Source organism: Microtus ochrogaster, chromosome 8, assembly GCF_000317375.1.
Source record: "Microtus ochrogaster isolate Prairie Vole_2 chromosome 8, MicOch1.0, whole genome shotgun sequence".
NCBI lineage: Eukaryota > Metazoa > Chordata > Mammalia > Rodentia > Cricetidae > Microtus > Microtus ochrogaster.
The window spans coordinates 17,488,562-17,502,548 of NC_022015.1; positions in this window are offsets into that span (position 1 = coordinate 17,488,562).

Below are 13,987 nucleotides of genomic sequence, written 5' to 3' on the forward strand. Positions count from 1 at the left end.
ACACACCTGGGCTCATGCACATATGTCATATTAATACAGGTATGCCTGGGCTCATGCACATATGTCATATATACACACACACCTGGGCTCATGCAAATATGTCATATATACACACACATGCCTGGATCATGCACATATGTCATAATAACACATAATAACAAAAGTTTTAAACAATGCACAGAAGAGACTCCTCATGCTAATCCTGTAAGCACAATGCTTCTATATCATGTCTCATCACCATCATAGTCCTTAGAAATATCTCTGAGGGAAGCTGAAACACAACTGTTATTGGTTCATTTCAAAGGATTTGGACAGTCACTTAGGGCACTTGGCAGTTTACTAGGATTTTGCTTTAAAAAATTACCACAAAATTTCAATGAACGAGGCTGAAAGTAGCTAGAAGAGGCCTAAAGTTCAACTCAGAGAAAAGCTGCAGCCACTGCCTACAGTATGGTCAGGCAGCCACTTGGTCCCTTGCCTGAGCCTACAGACAGTCAGCGCACAGCACCCACTCTGATGGTGAGGCAAGAGAACAGCTTTCTCCACAAAGTGTAGAATTGGAGGGTGAAGCACCTTCCAAGAGAGATAACTGCTTCTTTTAAGTCAAAGGCTGTGCTGGGTCCCTTCTTTCTTCATGAACACATAGGCTCATTAATTTCAAAAGAACTCAAATGGGAAAATAAATGTTTTAGTCAGAGTTCTTTAGAACAGAATACACACACACTTTATATGTACACAAGCTTTGTTATATATTACATAACTATATAATCACAATCATTATATTGTCTTACACAACAAGAAGTTTACCAGTACCACAATGGCTGTTTGCACAGAGGCAGAGCACCCAGTAGCTGCTCAGTCCAAGATGACAGATGTGTCAGGACAAGGGGAAGTGATGATGCATCCTCGGTCCAATGCTGGAGCTCCCTGGAGAATCCCTGCTGTGGGTCCACACTGAAGTACTGCAGAGGCTGGAGTCCGATGTCTTCTGACTGTGATAGGTACAGTTGAGGAGAATTCCAGGTACCCTGCAGGCTACTGCAGATATTCCTGATCAGTTTTCTGCAGAAACTATGCAGACACCATATTCTCTGCATGGCAGCTATCAAGCAAATACGGCTCTGCCTGGCATTTGGGTCTTTTAGTACAAGGTCCTAGTAGTTAAAGCTGCCCACTCATGAAGCTTGTTGGCTGTTGCGGGAGGTTCTCCCGCTCCTCCAGCCTATAGCTGCTGAGATACCAGCCCATTGGGGCATGGTCTCTCTCCCTTTAAAAAAGCCGCCACTTCCCTCTCCTCTCTCTCTCACTTCCTGCTCCGTGGGCGACTAGACTCCATTCCTGGTTGCACAGAGGGCTGTGATCTGTAAGTTTTTCCCCTTTAAATAAATACCACCTAATTAATCATAATTCCAAACTGGTGTGGCATTGCTTGTGACTTACACCTTCAGTTGGCCACAAGGTCATTTTAGAGGATGCATTAGTTTCTTTTCTCTTGTTGTGATAAAACACTGTGACCAAGGCTTATAGGAGGAAGGCTTTGTCTAGGCTGTACAGATTCAGAGGGATGGGAGTCTGTCACCATCACATTTGGAAACCTGGCAGCAGGCAGGCAGGTATGGCTATGGCACAGCTGGAATTTCACATCAGGATCCACAGACAGGAAGCAGAGAGTACACTGGGTACCAAGGGGACTTTTGAAGTTTCAATGCTTGCCGGCATGACACACTTCCTCCATGAAGTTCAAACATCCTAATCCTCCCTATGCTAGATAATTTTACATCAACATAACACAAGCTAGAGTCCTCTGAGATGAAGGAACCCCAAATAAGAGTATGCCTTTATAAGATTTGGTCACAAGCAAGACTGTAGGGGATTTTCTTAATCAGTGATTGACGGGGCAGGATCCAGCCCATTGTGATAGGTACTATCCTTGGGTGGGTGGTTCTGAGTTCTATAAGAAAGCAGACTGAACAACCCACAGAGCAAATCAGTAAACAGTATCCTTCCATGGCCACTGCATCAGCTCCTACCTCCAGGTTCCTGCCCTGTTTGAGTTTCTGTCCTGACTTCCTTCAGTGTTGAACAGTCCTGTGGAAAAGTAACCTGAACAAATTCTTTTCTCCAGAAGTAGCTTTGGTCATGGTGTTTCGTCACAGCACTAGAAACCCAAACTAAGACACTTCCCAAAAAATAGGGATCTAGTATCTTAAACATGTGAGTCCATAAGGGTCTTTCTCATTCAGAGCACCACAGCAGGTACTAATAGTTTGAGTGAGTCCCAAAATTTAGATGTTGTTAGCATGATAATACAACTCCAGGGGGTGAGGCTTTAAGAGGTAGTGAGATCATGGGGCTCATGAGTAACATCTGGGCCCATATTAAAGAAGCTTTATGAAACATCTAACTCTGTGATGTCTGGCTTCCATGACTGAGTTTACAGAGTTCCTTACTTCTGGCAGATGGAGTAAGAAAAAGCCAACCCAGATGTAGAGACTGGGAAGAACACTGCCTTGTTCTGGGGTTCCATAGAGAACTCTGACAAATAAATTTTTAGTTTTTACTAATGTCAACAAAACCCAAAGTAAATCAGAGAAGGCTCATGCATGCATGGCAGGTCTCGTTTCAGGTAGATAGACATGGGGGTAAAAGCAAACAAAGCAGAAAGAAGTGGGTTTAAATCCCAGCAGTACAGTTGCCCAGCTATGTGAACTAAGTCCTGTTGCCTATCCTGGCCTCAGTGTCTCTCTCTTCAGAAGCCAAGGTTTGACTTAAATAATTTTCTGCACATGGTCCAAGAGTTTACAATTCTGACTTAGTGACTTAGTGGCAGACACTTCAGACTGGCAGAGCAACAGGTGAAGGGTATTCGGGGCCAGAGGACTAGACTGAGGCATTATAAGGAAAAGGGAACCCCAGTTGATGCTATGATGTGGCAAAGAATTAAGGTGGGACACGAGGACAATAGCAGATTGTGAAATATCCTCCATAATTATATGTCTCCTTATATCACAGACAGGAACCAAACCCCTCATCTAAAATCCAAAGGAGATATCTGGGAAAGCAAGCATTGATTCAGGGAAGACAGAGGTTTAGGAGGTAGTTTGATCCAATCTGAAGTGCGAGTGGAACACCGTAAAGAAAATTTCATTCATTTTTTAATAGAATCCATCATGCTGTTGGCAGTGGGCCCCACGGCCACCGGCTTATGTGAGACTTCCTTTGATATTTTTGTGTGACCTTGCCTGAGCCACATACTTTCTCTACGGCTCAGACAGCTTATTAACAATGCCTATGCTGGATTAAGTCAGCAATATATTTTTTTCTTCTATATAATGAAAGATATATCATAGTGTTATCCAGTTCCAAGGGCGTCCTGACTTTGAGCTGATGTCTCTTCCAGTGGAGGATTTCTCCAAGGTTATAGAGCTACTGCAGCTAGGACACCCCTACCTGCTAACAGGGAGCTCCTGCAGAAAGACAGTGGGGCAGAGTGATGGGCAAGGTCTGCCTTCCCAGATACACTCAATTCCTTCCTTTCCTCACGGAGAAAATCAAATCAAAGTAAATAAGCATGAGGCTTATCATACAACGATTCTACCGTGAATCTGATATAATTTATAAAAAGAATAAATACACCAAAATCGAAGACACTTCCAATGTCCATGGTTAAACATCATCTGGGCTAACAGGTATCATGGGGATTCTTGAGAAGCTGGTAACGCTGAAGGGTAGACAGACCAAGGACTCCCAGGGGTCATAGTGGCCCTAGCAGCAGACAGGCAGTGACTTTGAGCATGCAGTTTTGCATCTTCTCTGTAAGTCAGTTTCTCTTCTGTACAGTGGGGCAGTGATCAGGGGTGCTGTGAGGGTGAAGAGAGATCACCAGGAAATTGCTACTATGGTGCTGGTGCAGAGAAAAAAAGCTGCTTGCTGCTAGTTACTGTCATTTAGAGCCTACATTTCATCTGCCATTCATGCAATAAGGGTTTACCCAGTACCTCTGATATAGGCCAAACATTGCTTCCTGTTCTGAGACTACAGCAAGAAACAAAATACAATTTGTGTTCCCCTGAGGCTGGGGTTACAGTGGAGAGAGAGAGAAAAGAGTAAGATGAGCAATAAATAAACCAGGTAAGCTCAGATGGAAGAAAAGTACGGGAGTGAAACAGATCCAGCAGGAGGGGAAGCTGGTGTTACCAGTGAGGCCCAGATGAGCACTTGTGCTGACCTGTTCCACCCTGACCCACCCATTCCCCTCTTCCCATCTTCCCCTCATGAGCCATTCTTACCAGATGCATTCCAGAGATTCTGACTGGGGTGAATTTACCTTAAGGATGCTGGAGTTCTTACAAGGACCACAAGTCACAGTTTTAAACCTATTGTCCCTGGTGGGCCTCTGACTCCTAGAACAGTGTTTAGCATGGAGTGGATAAATAAGCCACGAGTAAAACCCTAAGATCTCCTGCTTTTTCAAGACAGGTGAGCTACAGTGGATGTCAGCCTCTCTCCGTATACTTATTAAGGATTTGCAGATCTGCGTCTTCTGCAAAACCACTCTTTTTTTATATAAAGCTTGTTCCAACTAGCAGAGGACAAGAGATTCTGAGAAGCCAGAAGGATGCCTTTGTTCTCTACCATGTAATTCTTAGAAGCTACGTTACCACTCCGAACTCTGTCTTCTCCACAATGACGTGGGAAGGCTAAACCTGTGTTAGAGGACTCACCAAACATTAGATGCAAAAAAAATGAATTGTGAATTCTTACGAAACACACTCTGTAGTTTTTAGCACCACAAACAGCTAGTATACAGTGTAATAATTGGACCCCTCAAGCAAATGTTTAATAAGGGACACCCAAGAGTCTCCTTCAGGCCCTGAGAGAGATATTTATTTATTTATGTATGTACGTATTTATTTATTTATTAAAAATTTCCACCTCCTCCCATCTTTCCATTTCCTCCCCCTCCTCTCTCCCCCTCCCCCTCCTCCTCTCTCTCCAGTCCTAAGAGAAGTCAGGGTGCTCTGCTCTGTGGAAAGTACAAGGCCCCCCCCTCTACCCAGGTCTAGGAAGGTGTGCATCCAAACAGACTAGGTTCCCAAAAAGTCAGTACATGCAGTAGAATCAAAATCTGGTGTTATTATCATTGGCTTCTCAGTCTGCCCTCATTGTCAGCCACATTCAGAGTACGATTTGATCACATGCTCTTTCAGTCCCATTCCAGCTGACCTTGGTGAGCTCCTATTAGATCAGTCCCACCGTCTCCATGGGTGGGCACACCCCTTGCGGTCCTGACTTCTTTGCTCATGTTCTCCCTCCTTCTGCTCTTCATCTGGGCCTTGAGAGCTCAGTCCAGTGCTCCAATGTGAGTCTCTGTCTCCATCTCCATCCATTGCCAGATGAAGGTTCTTTATCAATGGCTTCTCAATCAGTCCCACATTTCAGCCACATTCAAAGAGTCTGGTTTGGTTGCATGCTCATTCAGTCCCGGTCCGGCTGGATTTGGTGGGTGGACCAACCCCTAGCGGTCCAGACTTCCTCGCTCATCTTCCCCCTCTTTCTGCTCTTCAACTGGATCTTGGGGGCTCAGTCCATTCCTCTGATGAGGGACTTTGCTGAGAGAGATTTTTAACTCTGTCTTTCGCTCAACCAAATATGGCAAGGACTTCTTGAGTATAAAAGGAACACCCTGCCCAGATGATGCTGCTGAGATTTCCTATAAATGCAAGAGCTGGAATTTAAGGCATTTAGGAGCTCAGAATAAACAGACTAATTGGAGGAATGAAATATCCATTAGTCTAAATGAATATTTCTATAAAGCTGCATGTTAGACATTGATAAAAAGAAATGATTAAATGCAGAATTAACCAAGATTAATTATTTTAATCAAGAGATTAATCACGATTATATCTTTACATTAGTTTGCTCTACCGCTGTTTGCTCAGCAATCTGGGGGAAAATCTGTTCATTTATCACCTTCATGCTTGAAAATCAGCCCATAATTTACAGTCACCATTCGCCATCACTGTAAACAGAGGCTCCTGGGTAGAGAAACAGCATTTCAGAGGAGAGGGCATCAGACTAACGACATGGAACTTCATGCCTGGGACCCAGATTCAGAGAGGAGAGCAACAATAACACAGCAGCAACAGCAGCAAGCCACCTTCAGAAACTGTTGGGAAACTTCAGCTTTTATTAAGTTTTAGATCAGTTGCCTAAGTCGATGGGATGGGGTGGGGGGCTTGGGGATTCATGTGTGTGTGTGAACGTGCTTGTGCAAGCCAGAGGACAGCCTTGGGTGTTGTACCTCAGACATGCACCACTTTCTTTTGAGACAGAATCTCTCACAGGCCTGGCCTGAAACTCAACCAGTCTGTTCTACTCGGTGATTCCTGTCTCTGACTCCCCAATACTAGGATTACATTGACAGGCCAGTGGGCCTCAAGTTTACAGGGGTGCTGGGCATCAATCTTGGGGTGTCCTGCTTGCACTCACAGTTGACTAAGAGATTTTCTATTAGGAATTGGGTAGGGGAATCTGTTAAACATTTCTTCTACATTTGTTGAAATTTTCATAATGTTTTTCCATTTTGGTTAATTACTATTAGGAATTGCAGAGGAATCGCAGTTGAGAAGTTCAAGTGAGATCTTGGAAATTCAATAAAACTCAAAATCCCGGCCTCAGTGCCAGGACACACCACCATAAGCGCATGTACACACTATCTTTGATACATACGGTGGTTAGACTTGTTAACATCTTAGTCAGTGCTTATGACTATCTTCATGAGGCATTATGCTTCGAATGTGAGTGCTCCCCCAAGGAAGTATGTTCTGGATACTTAGTCACCATCTGATGATGCTATGTTGGGACCTGGCAGAAACAGTAGGGGGTGAATCTTTACTAGTGTAAGGAGGTCACTGGAGGTGTGACCCTGAAGATTATATCTAGTCTTCAGTCAGATTCCTTCCCTTTGCATCCTAAATGAAATAATGTGAACGACCATGTTCTGCCACAGCCTCTCCACTGCAGTGACTGGATCCCTGCCACACCCTCTCCACTGCAGTGAACGGATCCCCTGCCATAGTGAAGGGATCCCCTGCCACACCCTCTCTCCGCTGTAGTGAAGGGATCCCCTGCCACAGCCTCTCCACTGTGATGCATGGATCTCCTGCCTCACCCTCTCCACTGTGATGCATGGATCTCCTGCAGCACCCTCTCCACTGTGATACATGGATCTCCTGCCGCACCCTCTCCACTGCAGTGAATGGATCCCCATTATATAATGAAGAGAATCGTAAGCAAGATGTGTCTGTTCCTGCACGTATTGTACACAGTAATGCAAAAGTAGCTGTCACAGAAACCTGAACCCAGAATGAAGTCACTGATGTGTCTGACTAGACTTGACCAAATGTTCTCATGTCTCTGGAACTAGTTTTTTTTAAGGAATTCACAAATCTTCAGAGAAGTGGGCTGGGTAAGGTCTAGAATACTGTGAAGGTCTATTTAGAGAGGGGTTCTGGGGGGAATCTCAGAAGACATTGGCATCCAAACGCCAACAGGAATAACACAAAATGTAAAGTATTTTCTGAATTCTGTTTCAGTGGTGTCTCAAACATTTATGTATTTTGAATCTTTATTTTTGTTCATGTTAAAATATTTTTATAATTTACCATTCAGCTTCTTCTTTGACATATGTGATGTTTAAAAGTTCTGTTTGATTTTCAACTACTGTAAGAGCGAGAGCTTTAAGCCTTACCTTTCTAGAGTAATTCCCACTGCGAATAAAGAGCTTGTTTAGTTATTCCTTTGTTTGTTTCTTTACTCATCTGTTCATTAATTATTTTGATCAAAGATTTGTTCCACTGTCTGACACTAAATTTAGCATTATTCTTTCTTGACTAATGTATGACCAATCCCCAAACTGGACCTGTTGGTAGCGCAGCATGCGATGCCTCTCACAAGCACACTGTGTGGCGCTCTCATCTGAAGACCCAGCGACTGTGCAGCGCCCTCATCTGGAGACCTGGCACACTGTGCAGCGCTCTCATCCTGAAGCCATCACCTATTACCTACCATGACATCTCTCTAGTTTGCTTTCTAGCCTCTGATAAACGTCATGATCAAAAGCACCTCAGGAGAGGAAAGAGTTGACATCACCTTGCAGCTCACAGTCCTTCATGAAGGAAAGTAGGGTAGGAGCTCAAGGTTGGAAGAGAAGCAGAAGCCACAGAAGGAATGCTCACTGACTTGCCGCCATGGATTTCTTAGAGTGCTTTTTTAAAAAATAGAACCCAGGCCATCCTGCCCAGGGGTAGCCCTGCCCACAGTAGACTGGGACCTTCCATACCAATCATTAATCAAGAAAACTCTCCAAGTCAATCTGATGGAGACATTTTTATCAAATGAGAATCCTCCTCCCAGGTGACCCCAGCTCCTGCCAAGTTAAACAACAGCAACAACAACCAAACCAAACAAACGAAAGCAAATGCAAAGAAACCCAAACCAAGCAAAACACCAAGAGTGTATCATCCTTCTGTGTTCCTATGTAACTGTTCTTATTAAGTTTCATACATGCATACAATGTATCCTGATCACATCCACCCTCCAACTCCCCTCCCAGAACATCTCTTTACCAAATCCAGTCCTTAGTTTTCTGTTTTATAATATGTTGATCCCAGCTAGTGCCGCCTTTATGCACGGAGATGTGAGGCCCCAGTGGGTGACCTCATAAGCCTGCACACATAGGCAGCGCTAACTGGACTCAATGCTTTACAAACTCACTCACTGGGGCACGGATAGCCTACATACGGATGACCCCACACCCATTAATCATTCTAAATGGAAAAAACTTCCAACATCCTCTCTTCTAGCTTTTGGAGAGTCTGGTACATGGTGGGTATCCATGGTTTGGATCCTTATCAATTTTGAAAGATTAATTTATTTATTAATTTTTGAGACAGAGTCCTACTCTATAGCCCACAGTGGGCTCAACTCAGGAACCCCAGAGTCAGTTCCCAGTTGCTGGAAATAGAGACATGAATCTCCACACCTGGATAAGATATTTTTCTTACCCTCAAAATGATCTATCATGGCAAATGTGATCTGTTCCCTTGAAAAAGTTGTATATGTGTCGATTGTTTGTCAGAGTGTACTATAAATGTGAATTAGGTCGAGTTTGTTGATAGTGCTCACAATCCGTAGTGTGGCTAATTCTCTCTATCTGCTCTGTCAATCATCAAAAGAAGAGTATTGAACTCCCAAGTCACACTCGCTGATCATTCAGTTGTTCCTGAAGTTCTTGCTGCTTCTGCTTTAAGTCTGGCTTGACCATGTCTTCTTTTATGAATTGATTCTATGATCATTATGAAATGAACTTCCTGGTCACTGGCAATATTTCACATATCAGCTCTCTTTTATAAGACTTTACATAGTATTTTTCCTTTTCATCTTTTCAGCCTCCACATTTGAAGTATACTTCTCAGAGGCAGAATATATTTGAACACTGCTTATTGAATCTATTCTGACAACTTTTGTCTTTTCTTGTCAGTGTTTACATTGTGAACACTTACTATTATCATCATGACTATGTGTCTGTCAGGACAAATTGCTGATTTTCCCAACTGCTTTCATGCTGCAATCAACCTAGACCACTGACACCATATGTGTGGGGATTTCTTCCCCTGTAAGTAATTGATCAATTGTTTGATGGACACCAGCTGAAGATCCTTTAATGTGATCACCACAGATGCTATCTACTTGGAGAGAGCATCAGATCTCACAATTGCCAAGCTGCTCCCACCTATGTTTCAGACATTAGTGGCAAAGACCATGTTATTTATCCTGTGATTATATGTCGTGTTTGTACTGTTATCCTCATAAGCCTTGGCTTAAGGTTCTGATAAATAGTAAGCTTATTAGTCACTGTAAATTCTTTTTATTTTTGTCTTTCTCCCATCTTCTGTTCTCTCCTCTTCTGCCTTGGGCAGCTGTTGATAAGGTCACTCTCCAAGGACAGGGCTTAGAATCCAGAGACGTTTTAACTAGCCCACAATCATAGCAACCATGTTGTGAGCAGTCACACAAAGCATGAAACACTGCCAATCATCACATGTGACAGTCTTAAGCAGCAGAGTATGAAGCTGTCTTGACTCAAAATCTTTGCCGATAATTAATTTTTTTAGAACCAACAGCATGGCACCAGTGAGTTTGCCAAAATAGACAACACTGTCACCTGCTGGTACATAACAAAATTACACCCCAGCTCTGCTAGTCATCCCAATGACCTATGCCAGAACTCTCTACTTCCACTTTAATGTGGGTCCTGGTTGCCCCAAGACCTGGTTGCCCAAGAGTGACAAAAATTAGACCCACTGTCCCTATAACTCTCAATTTAACTTTCCTTTTTTCTGTAAATAGTATTTAAATTGGGGGAAATTTTATTTTTCTTTCATGTATATGAGTGTTTGCCTTCATATAAGTTTGTATGTGTACCATGTGCATGACTGGTGCCCAGGCAGACCAGAAGAGGATGACATATTCCCTAGAACTGGAGTTGGATGTGACTGTGGGCTTCCATGTAGATGCTGGGAACCAAACTCATGTCCTCTGCATGAGCAGCCCGTGGTCTTAACCACGGAGCACCCTCCTGGCCCCAGTTCTTCATGCTAGAAAGGTGCTCATTCCATTTGTATCTGTGCTATTTCCCTGGTCTGAACTTATCCTCACCTCTGGGCTCTTTCAAGGCCTTCTTGTCTCATCAGCAGTCACTTGCCTAGGTTTCTTGGGTTTCACATGGGTAGAAACTGTAGGTAGCTGAGGGGAAGCTCTTCAAAAAGCTGTCTCTGGTGCTTTCCTTTCCCCGAGAGTTATGGCAGCTCTAGACAAGAGTAAACAGTAGCAAGCAGAAGAATTAATTGCCACAATACTCATGTAGTCCTTGGCTAACAGGCTTTTAGTTATATACAAGTTACAGTCCCCACGGAGTCCCTGGGTATCAGAACCCTAGTACTTGACAGTGATCATTACTATAGCTATTAGCCTGGGCTTGAACTCTTGGCTTCAACACTTAACAAGTCTCTGACACTCTTCCTGTGACCAAGGCCTGCAGGTGTGTCTTCTGGCTCCTTATAGCCCTTTAACCCCCTGCAGTCATTTCTCTCTCGTCATCGATTTCTCTACTTCTTCCTGTCCTGGTCACCAGCGAATTATTCAGCTGTTTCTTCAGCTGCCAACTAGATGCTCGCTGCTGCCATCACATCTCTCTACTGTCTCTGATTCCTCTGCATGTGTTCCTGAAAGCAGGTAAGAAATAGCCATTCCAGAATAGCCTTTAGTGGGCTTAATGTTCCAACAACAGAGTATCTTTTAGCTGACAACCTGAGTGATTATGACAACTAGCTATAACTGTCAACTTGACACAGCCCAGAATCACCTAGCAGGACAGTATCAATGTAGCATTGTTTATATTGGGTTGATCTGCAGGGATGTCTTTGGTGGATTGTCTTAATTAATCGTAGTGGGAAAGACCCAACCCACTACGAGTAGCATCATTCCTTAGGACGGGGGTCCTGAACTGCGCAAGAGTGGTACATTACACAGGACGTAAGGAAGCAGATAAGTGAGCGTGTAATGTTCATTTTTCTCTGCTTTTAACTATAGATGTGATGTGACTAGCTGCTCTGACTTTTCCACAATGATGGGCTATGATCAGGACTTTTACACTGAAATAAAGCACTTTCTCCCCTCAGTTGGTTTTTGTTGGACTATTTTATCATAGCTACAGTAATGCAACTAGAACAGTGAGCCCAAGAAACCTAAATGTGTGACAGGAAGATGGGCATTTTGACCAACCACAACCATTTGTTTGGACTGACTGTTTTTGTTTGATTTCTCATGCTATGATAAACATCATGACCAAAATAAGAGCAACTTGGATAGGAAAGAATTTATTATGCCTTACGATATACAGCCCATCATGAAGAGCAGACAGTGCAGGAACTCAAGGCAGAAACCTAGAGACAGGAATTAAAGCATAGGACAGGGAGGAATGCTGCTTACTACTTGCTTCCCATGACTTGCTAAGCCTGCTTTCTTAGAGTACCTGTTCAGGGGCACTGTCCTCCATTGACTGACCTCTCCCATAACATCAGTCATGAACCAGGTGCATGTCCTGTTACAGGCTTGCCCACAGGTCAATTTGATGGAGACATTTTCTCACTTGAGATTTTTCCTCCTCAAATGAGAAGTTTGTGTCAAATCGACAAAAACGAAACAGCTAAGCAACAGACCGAGAACATCTTAAATTCGGAGCCCCTGTGATAGGTCACTGAGATTTGTGCTGGGGATTAGCCACAGCCTCATCTCCCAGCTGCAGTCTCAGCAGCCCATTTACTGGGGAGAGTGCTCCCTCTCTGGCCAAAGGAGAAATAATTCTAGAGTCATCTAGATTTCTTAGAGCCTTTGTGACTGCAAAAAGCCTGCTATAAACCGTGCCATCAGGAGTTAGGGCAATCAGCCACAATCTTGGTTTGGTTGTCTCATGTCAGCCACAGGATGTTTGCAATGGCTGCTGCTGGCCTAGAGTGGCTCAGTTGAGTGTGAAAATGAGAGTTCCTTTGCTTAGAATGGGGAGGAGGCAGGCCGCTTCCTGCCACCCGGCCGCCCGCACGGCTAGCTTTACCCGAAATAATTACATGGAAACTGTATTCTTTTAAACACTGCTTGGCCCATTTGTATCTAGCCTCTTCTAGGCTAATTCTCACATATTAATTTAGCCCATTTCTAATCATCTGTGTAGCACCGGTCTTACCGGGAAGATTCTAGCCTACGTCCATCCTGGGTCGGAGCATCTGCCAGGGAGAGAGGAGCATGGCGTCTCTCTCCAGAGAGCAGAGCTGTCAAGTCTGAGCTCACTTCCTCTTCCTCCCAGCATTCTGTTCTGTTTACTCCTCCCACCTATGTTTTAACCTATGAGGCCAAGCAGTTTCTTTATTACTTAACCAATGACCTCCATCAAATTTTGACCATGCTAATGCTCGTCTAGAGCCCATAAAGAGGTACCCTTCCCAAATATGCCTCACTCTAACCCCTTCCAGTCTGTATCTGATGGACAGGAGTATGAATCAAGGCCTTGGCTCATATAGTTCAGGTTCAGTAAATGAAGATGCGGCCAGCAATACATTCTCAAAGAGGGAAGAGTAGAAAGAAGCCACCCTAGTGACTGTGACACACTAGTCTGTGTTTAATGTTTTCAGATGACTTTTCAGTCAATACTCACAACAGTTCTTAATAAGTAGCAATTATTACTGGTTATTTAACAGATAAAATGATCTAGCAAAATTTTTTCCACCTTCAATTTCAAGTCTGAGGTTCATGGAGCTGAAATAATTTGCTTATGAGTAGAGAGATCTACATCTTCTTTAGTGTGCCGCCTCTGCACAGAATTATATTGTATAATAGATATTTACCCGTGCAGTCTTACTTAGTAATCAACCTTATCATTTTGGCTTCATTTTACAGATGAGGAAAGCAGGACTTCCACAAACTCATCTAGCTAGGGAAATCCTGAAAGCAAAACGTTTGATTTCACCATGCTCTTCCGGGAGACCACTTACATAACACTTAATGCACCACCAGCTTTGAAACCAATGACAAGGCCAGCTGGTCAACCATAGTGTGATTTACTTCTTCTGTCATCAATAATGTGGGGATCATGACAGTGCTCTTCTTAGAAGGTGACTGCGGCCAAGTACACATAAGGCAGGTACCTTGTGAGGTGTTAGCATGGAAAATGACTGTATCCTGCCTTAGATACAGAAGGAAATGAAGACCTTTCATGGAAAATTCCAACATGAATCCATCTGGTCTCCAGGACTGTCCCTTTCTTTCTCCCCTGTCTCCCACAGGCCTGGATTGGCAGCAGCAGAAGCTGTGTGCCAGGCTCCGGATGCCACAGAGAGCTGCCTTCTCCCTACCATAGAGGCAGAGTCTG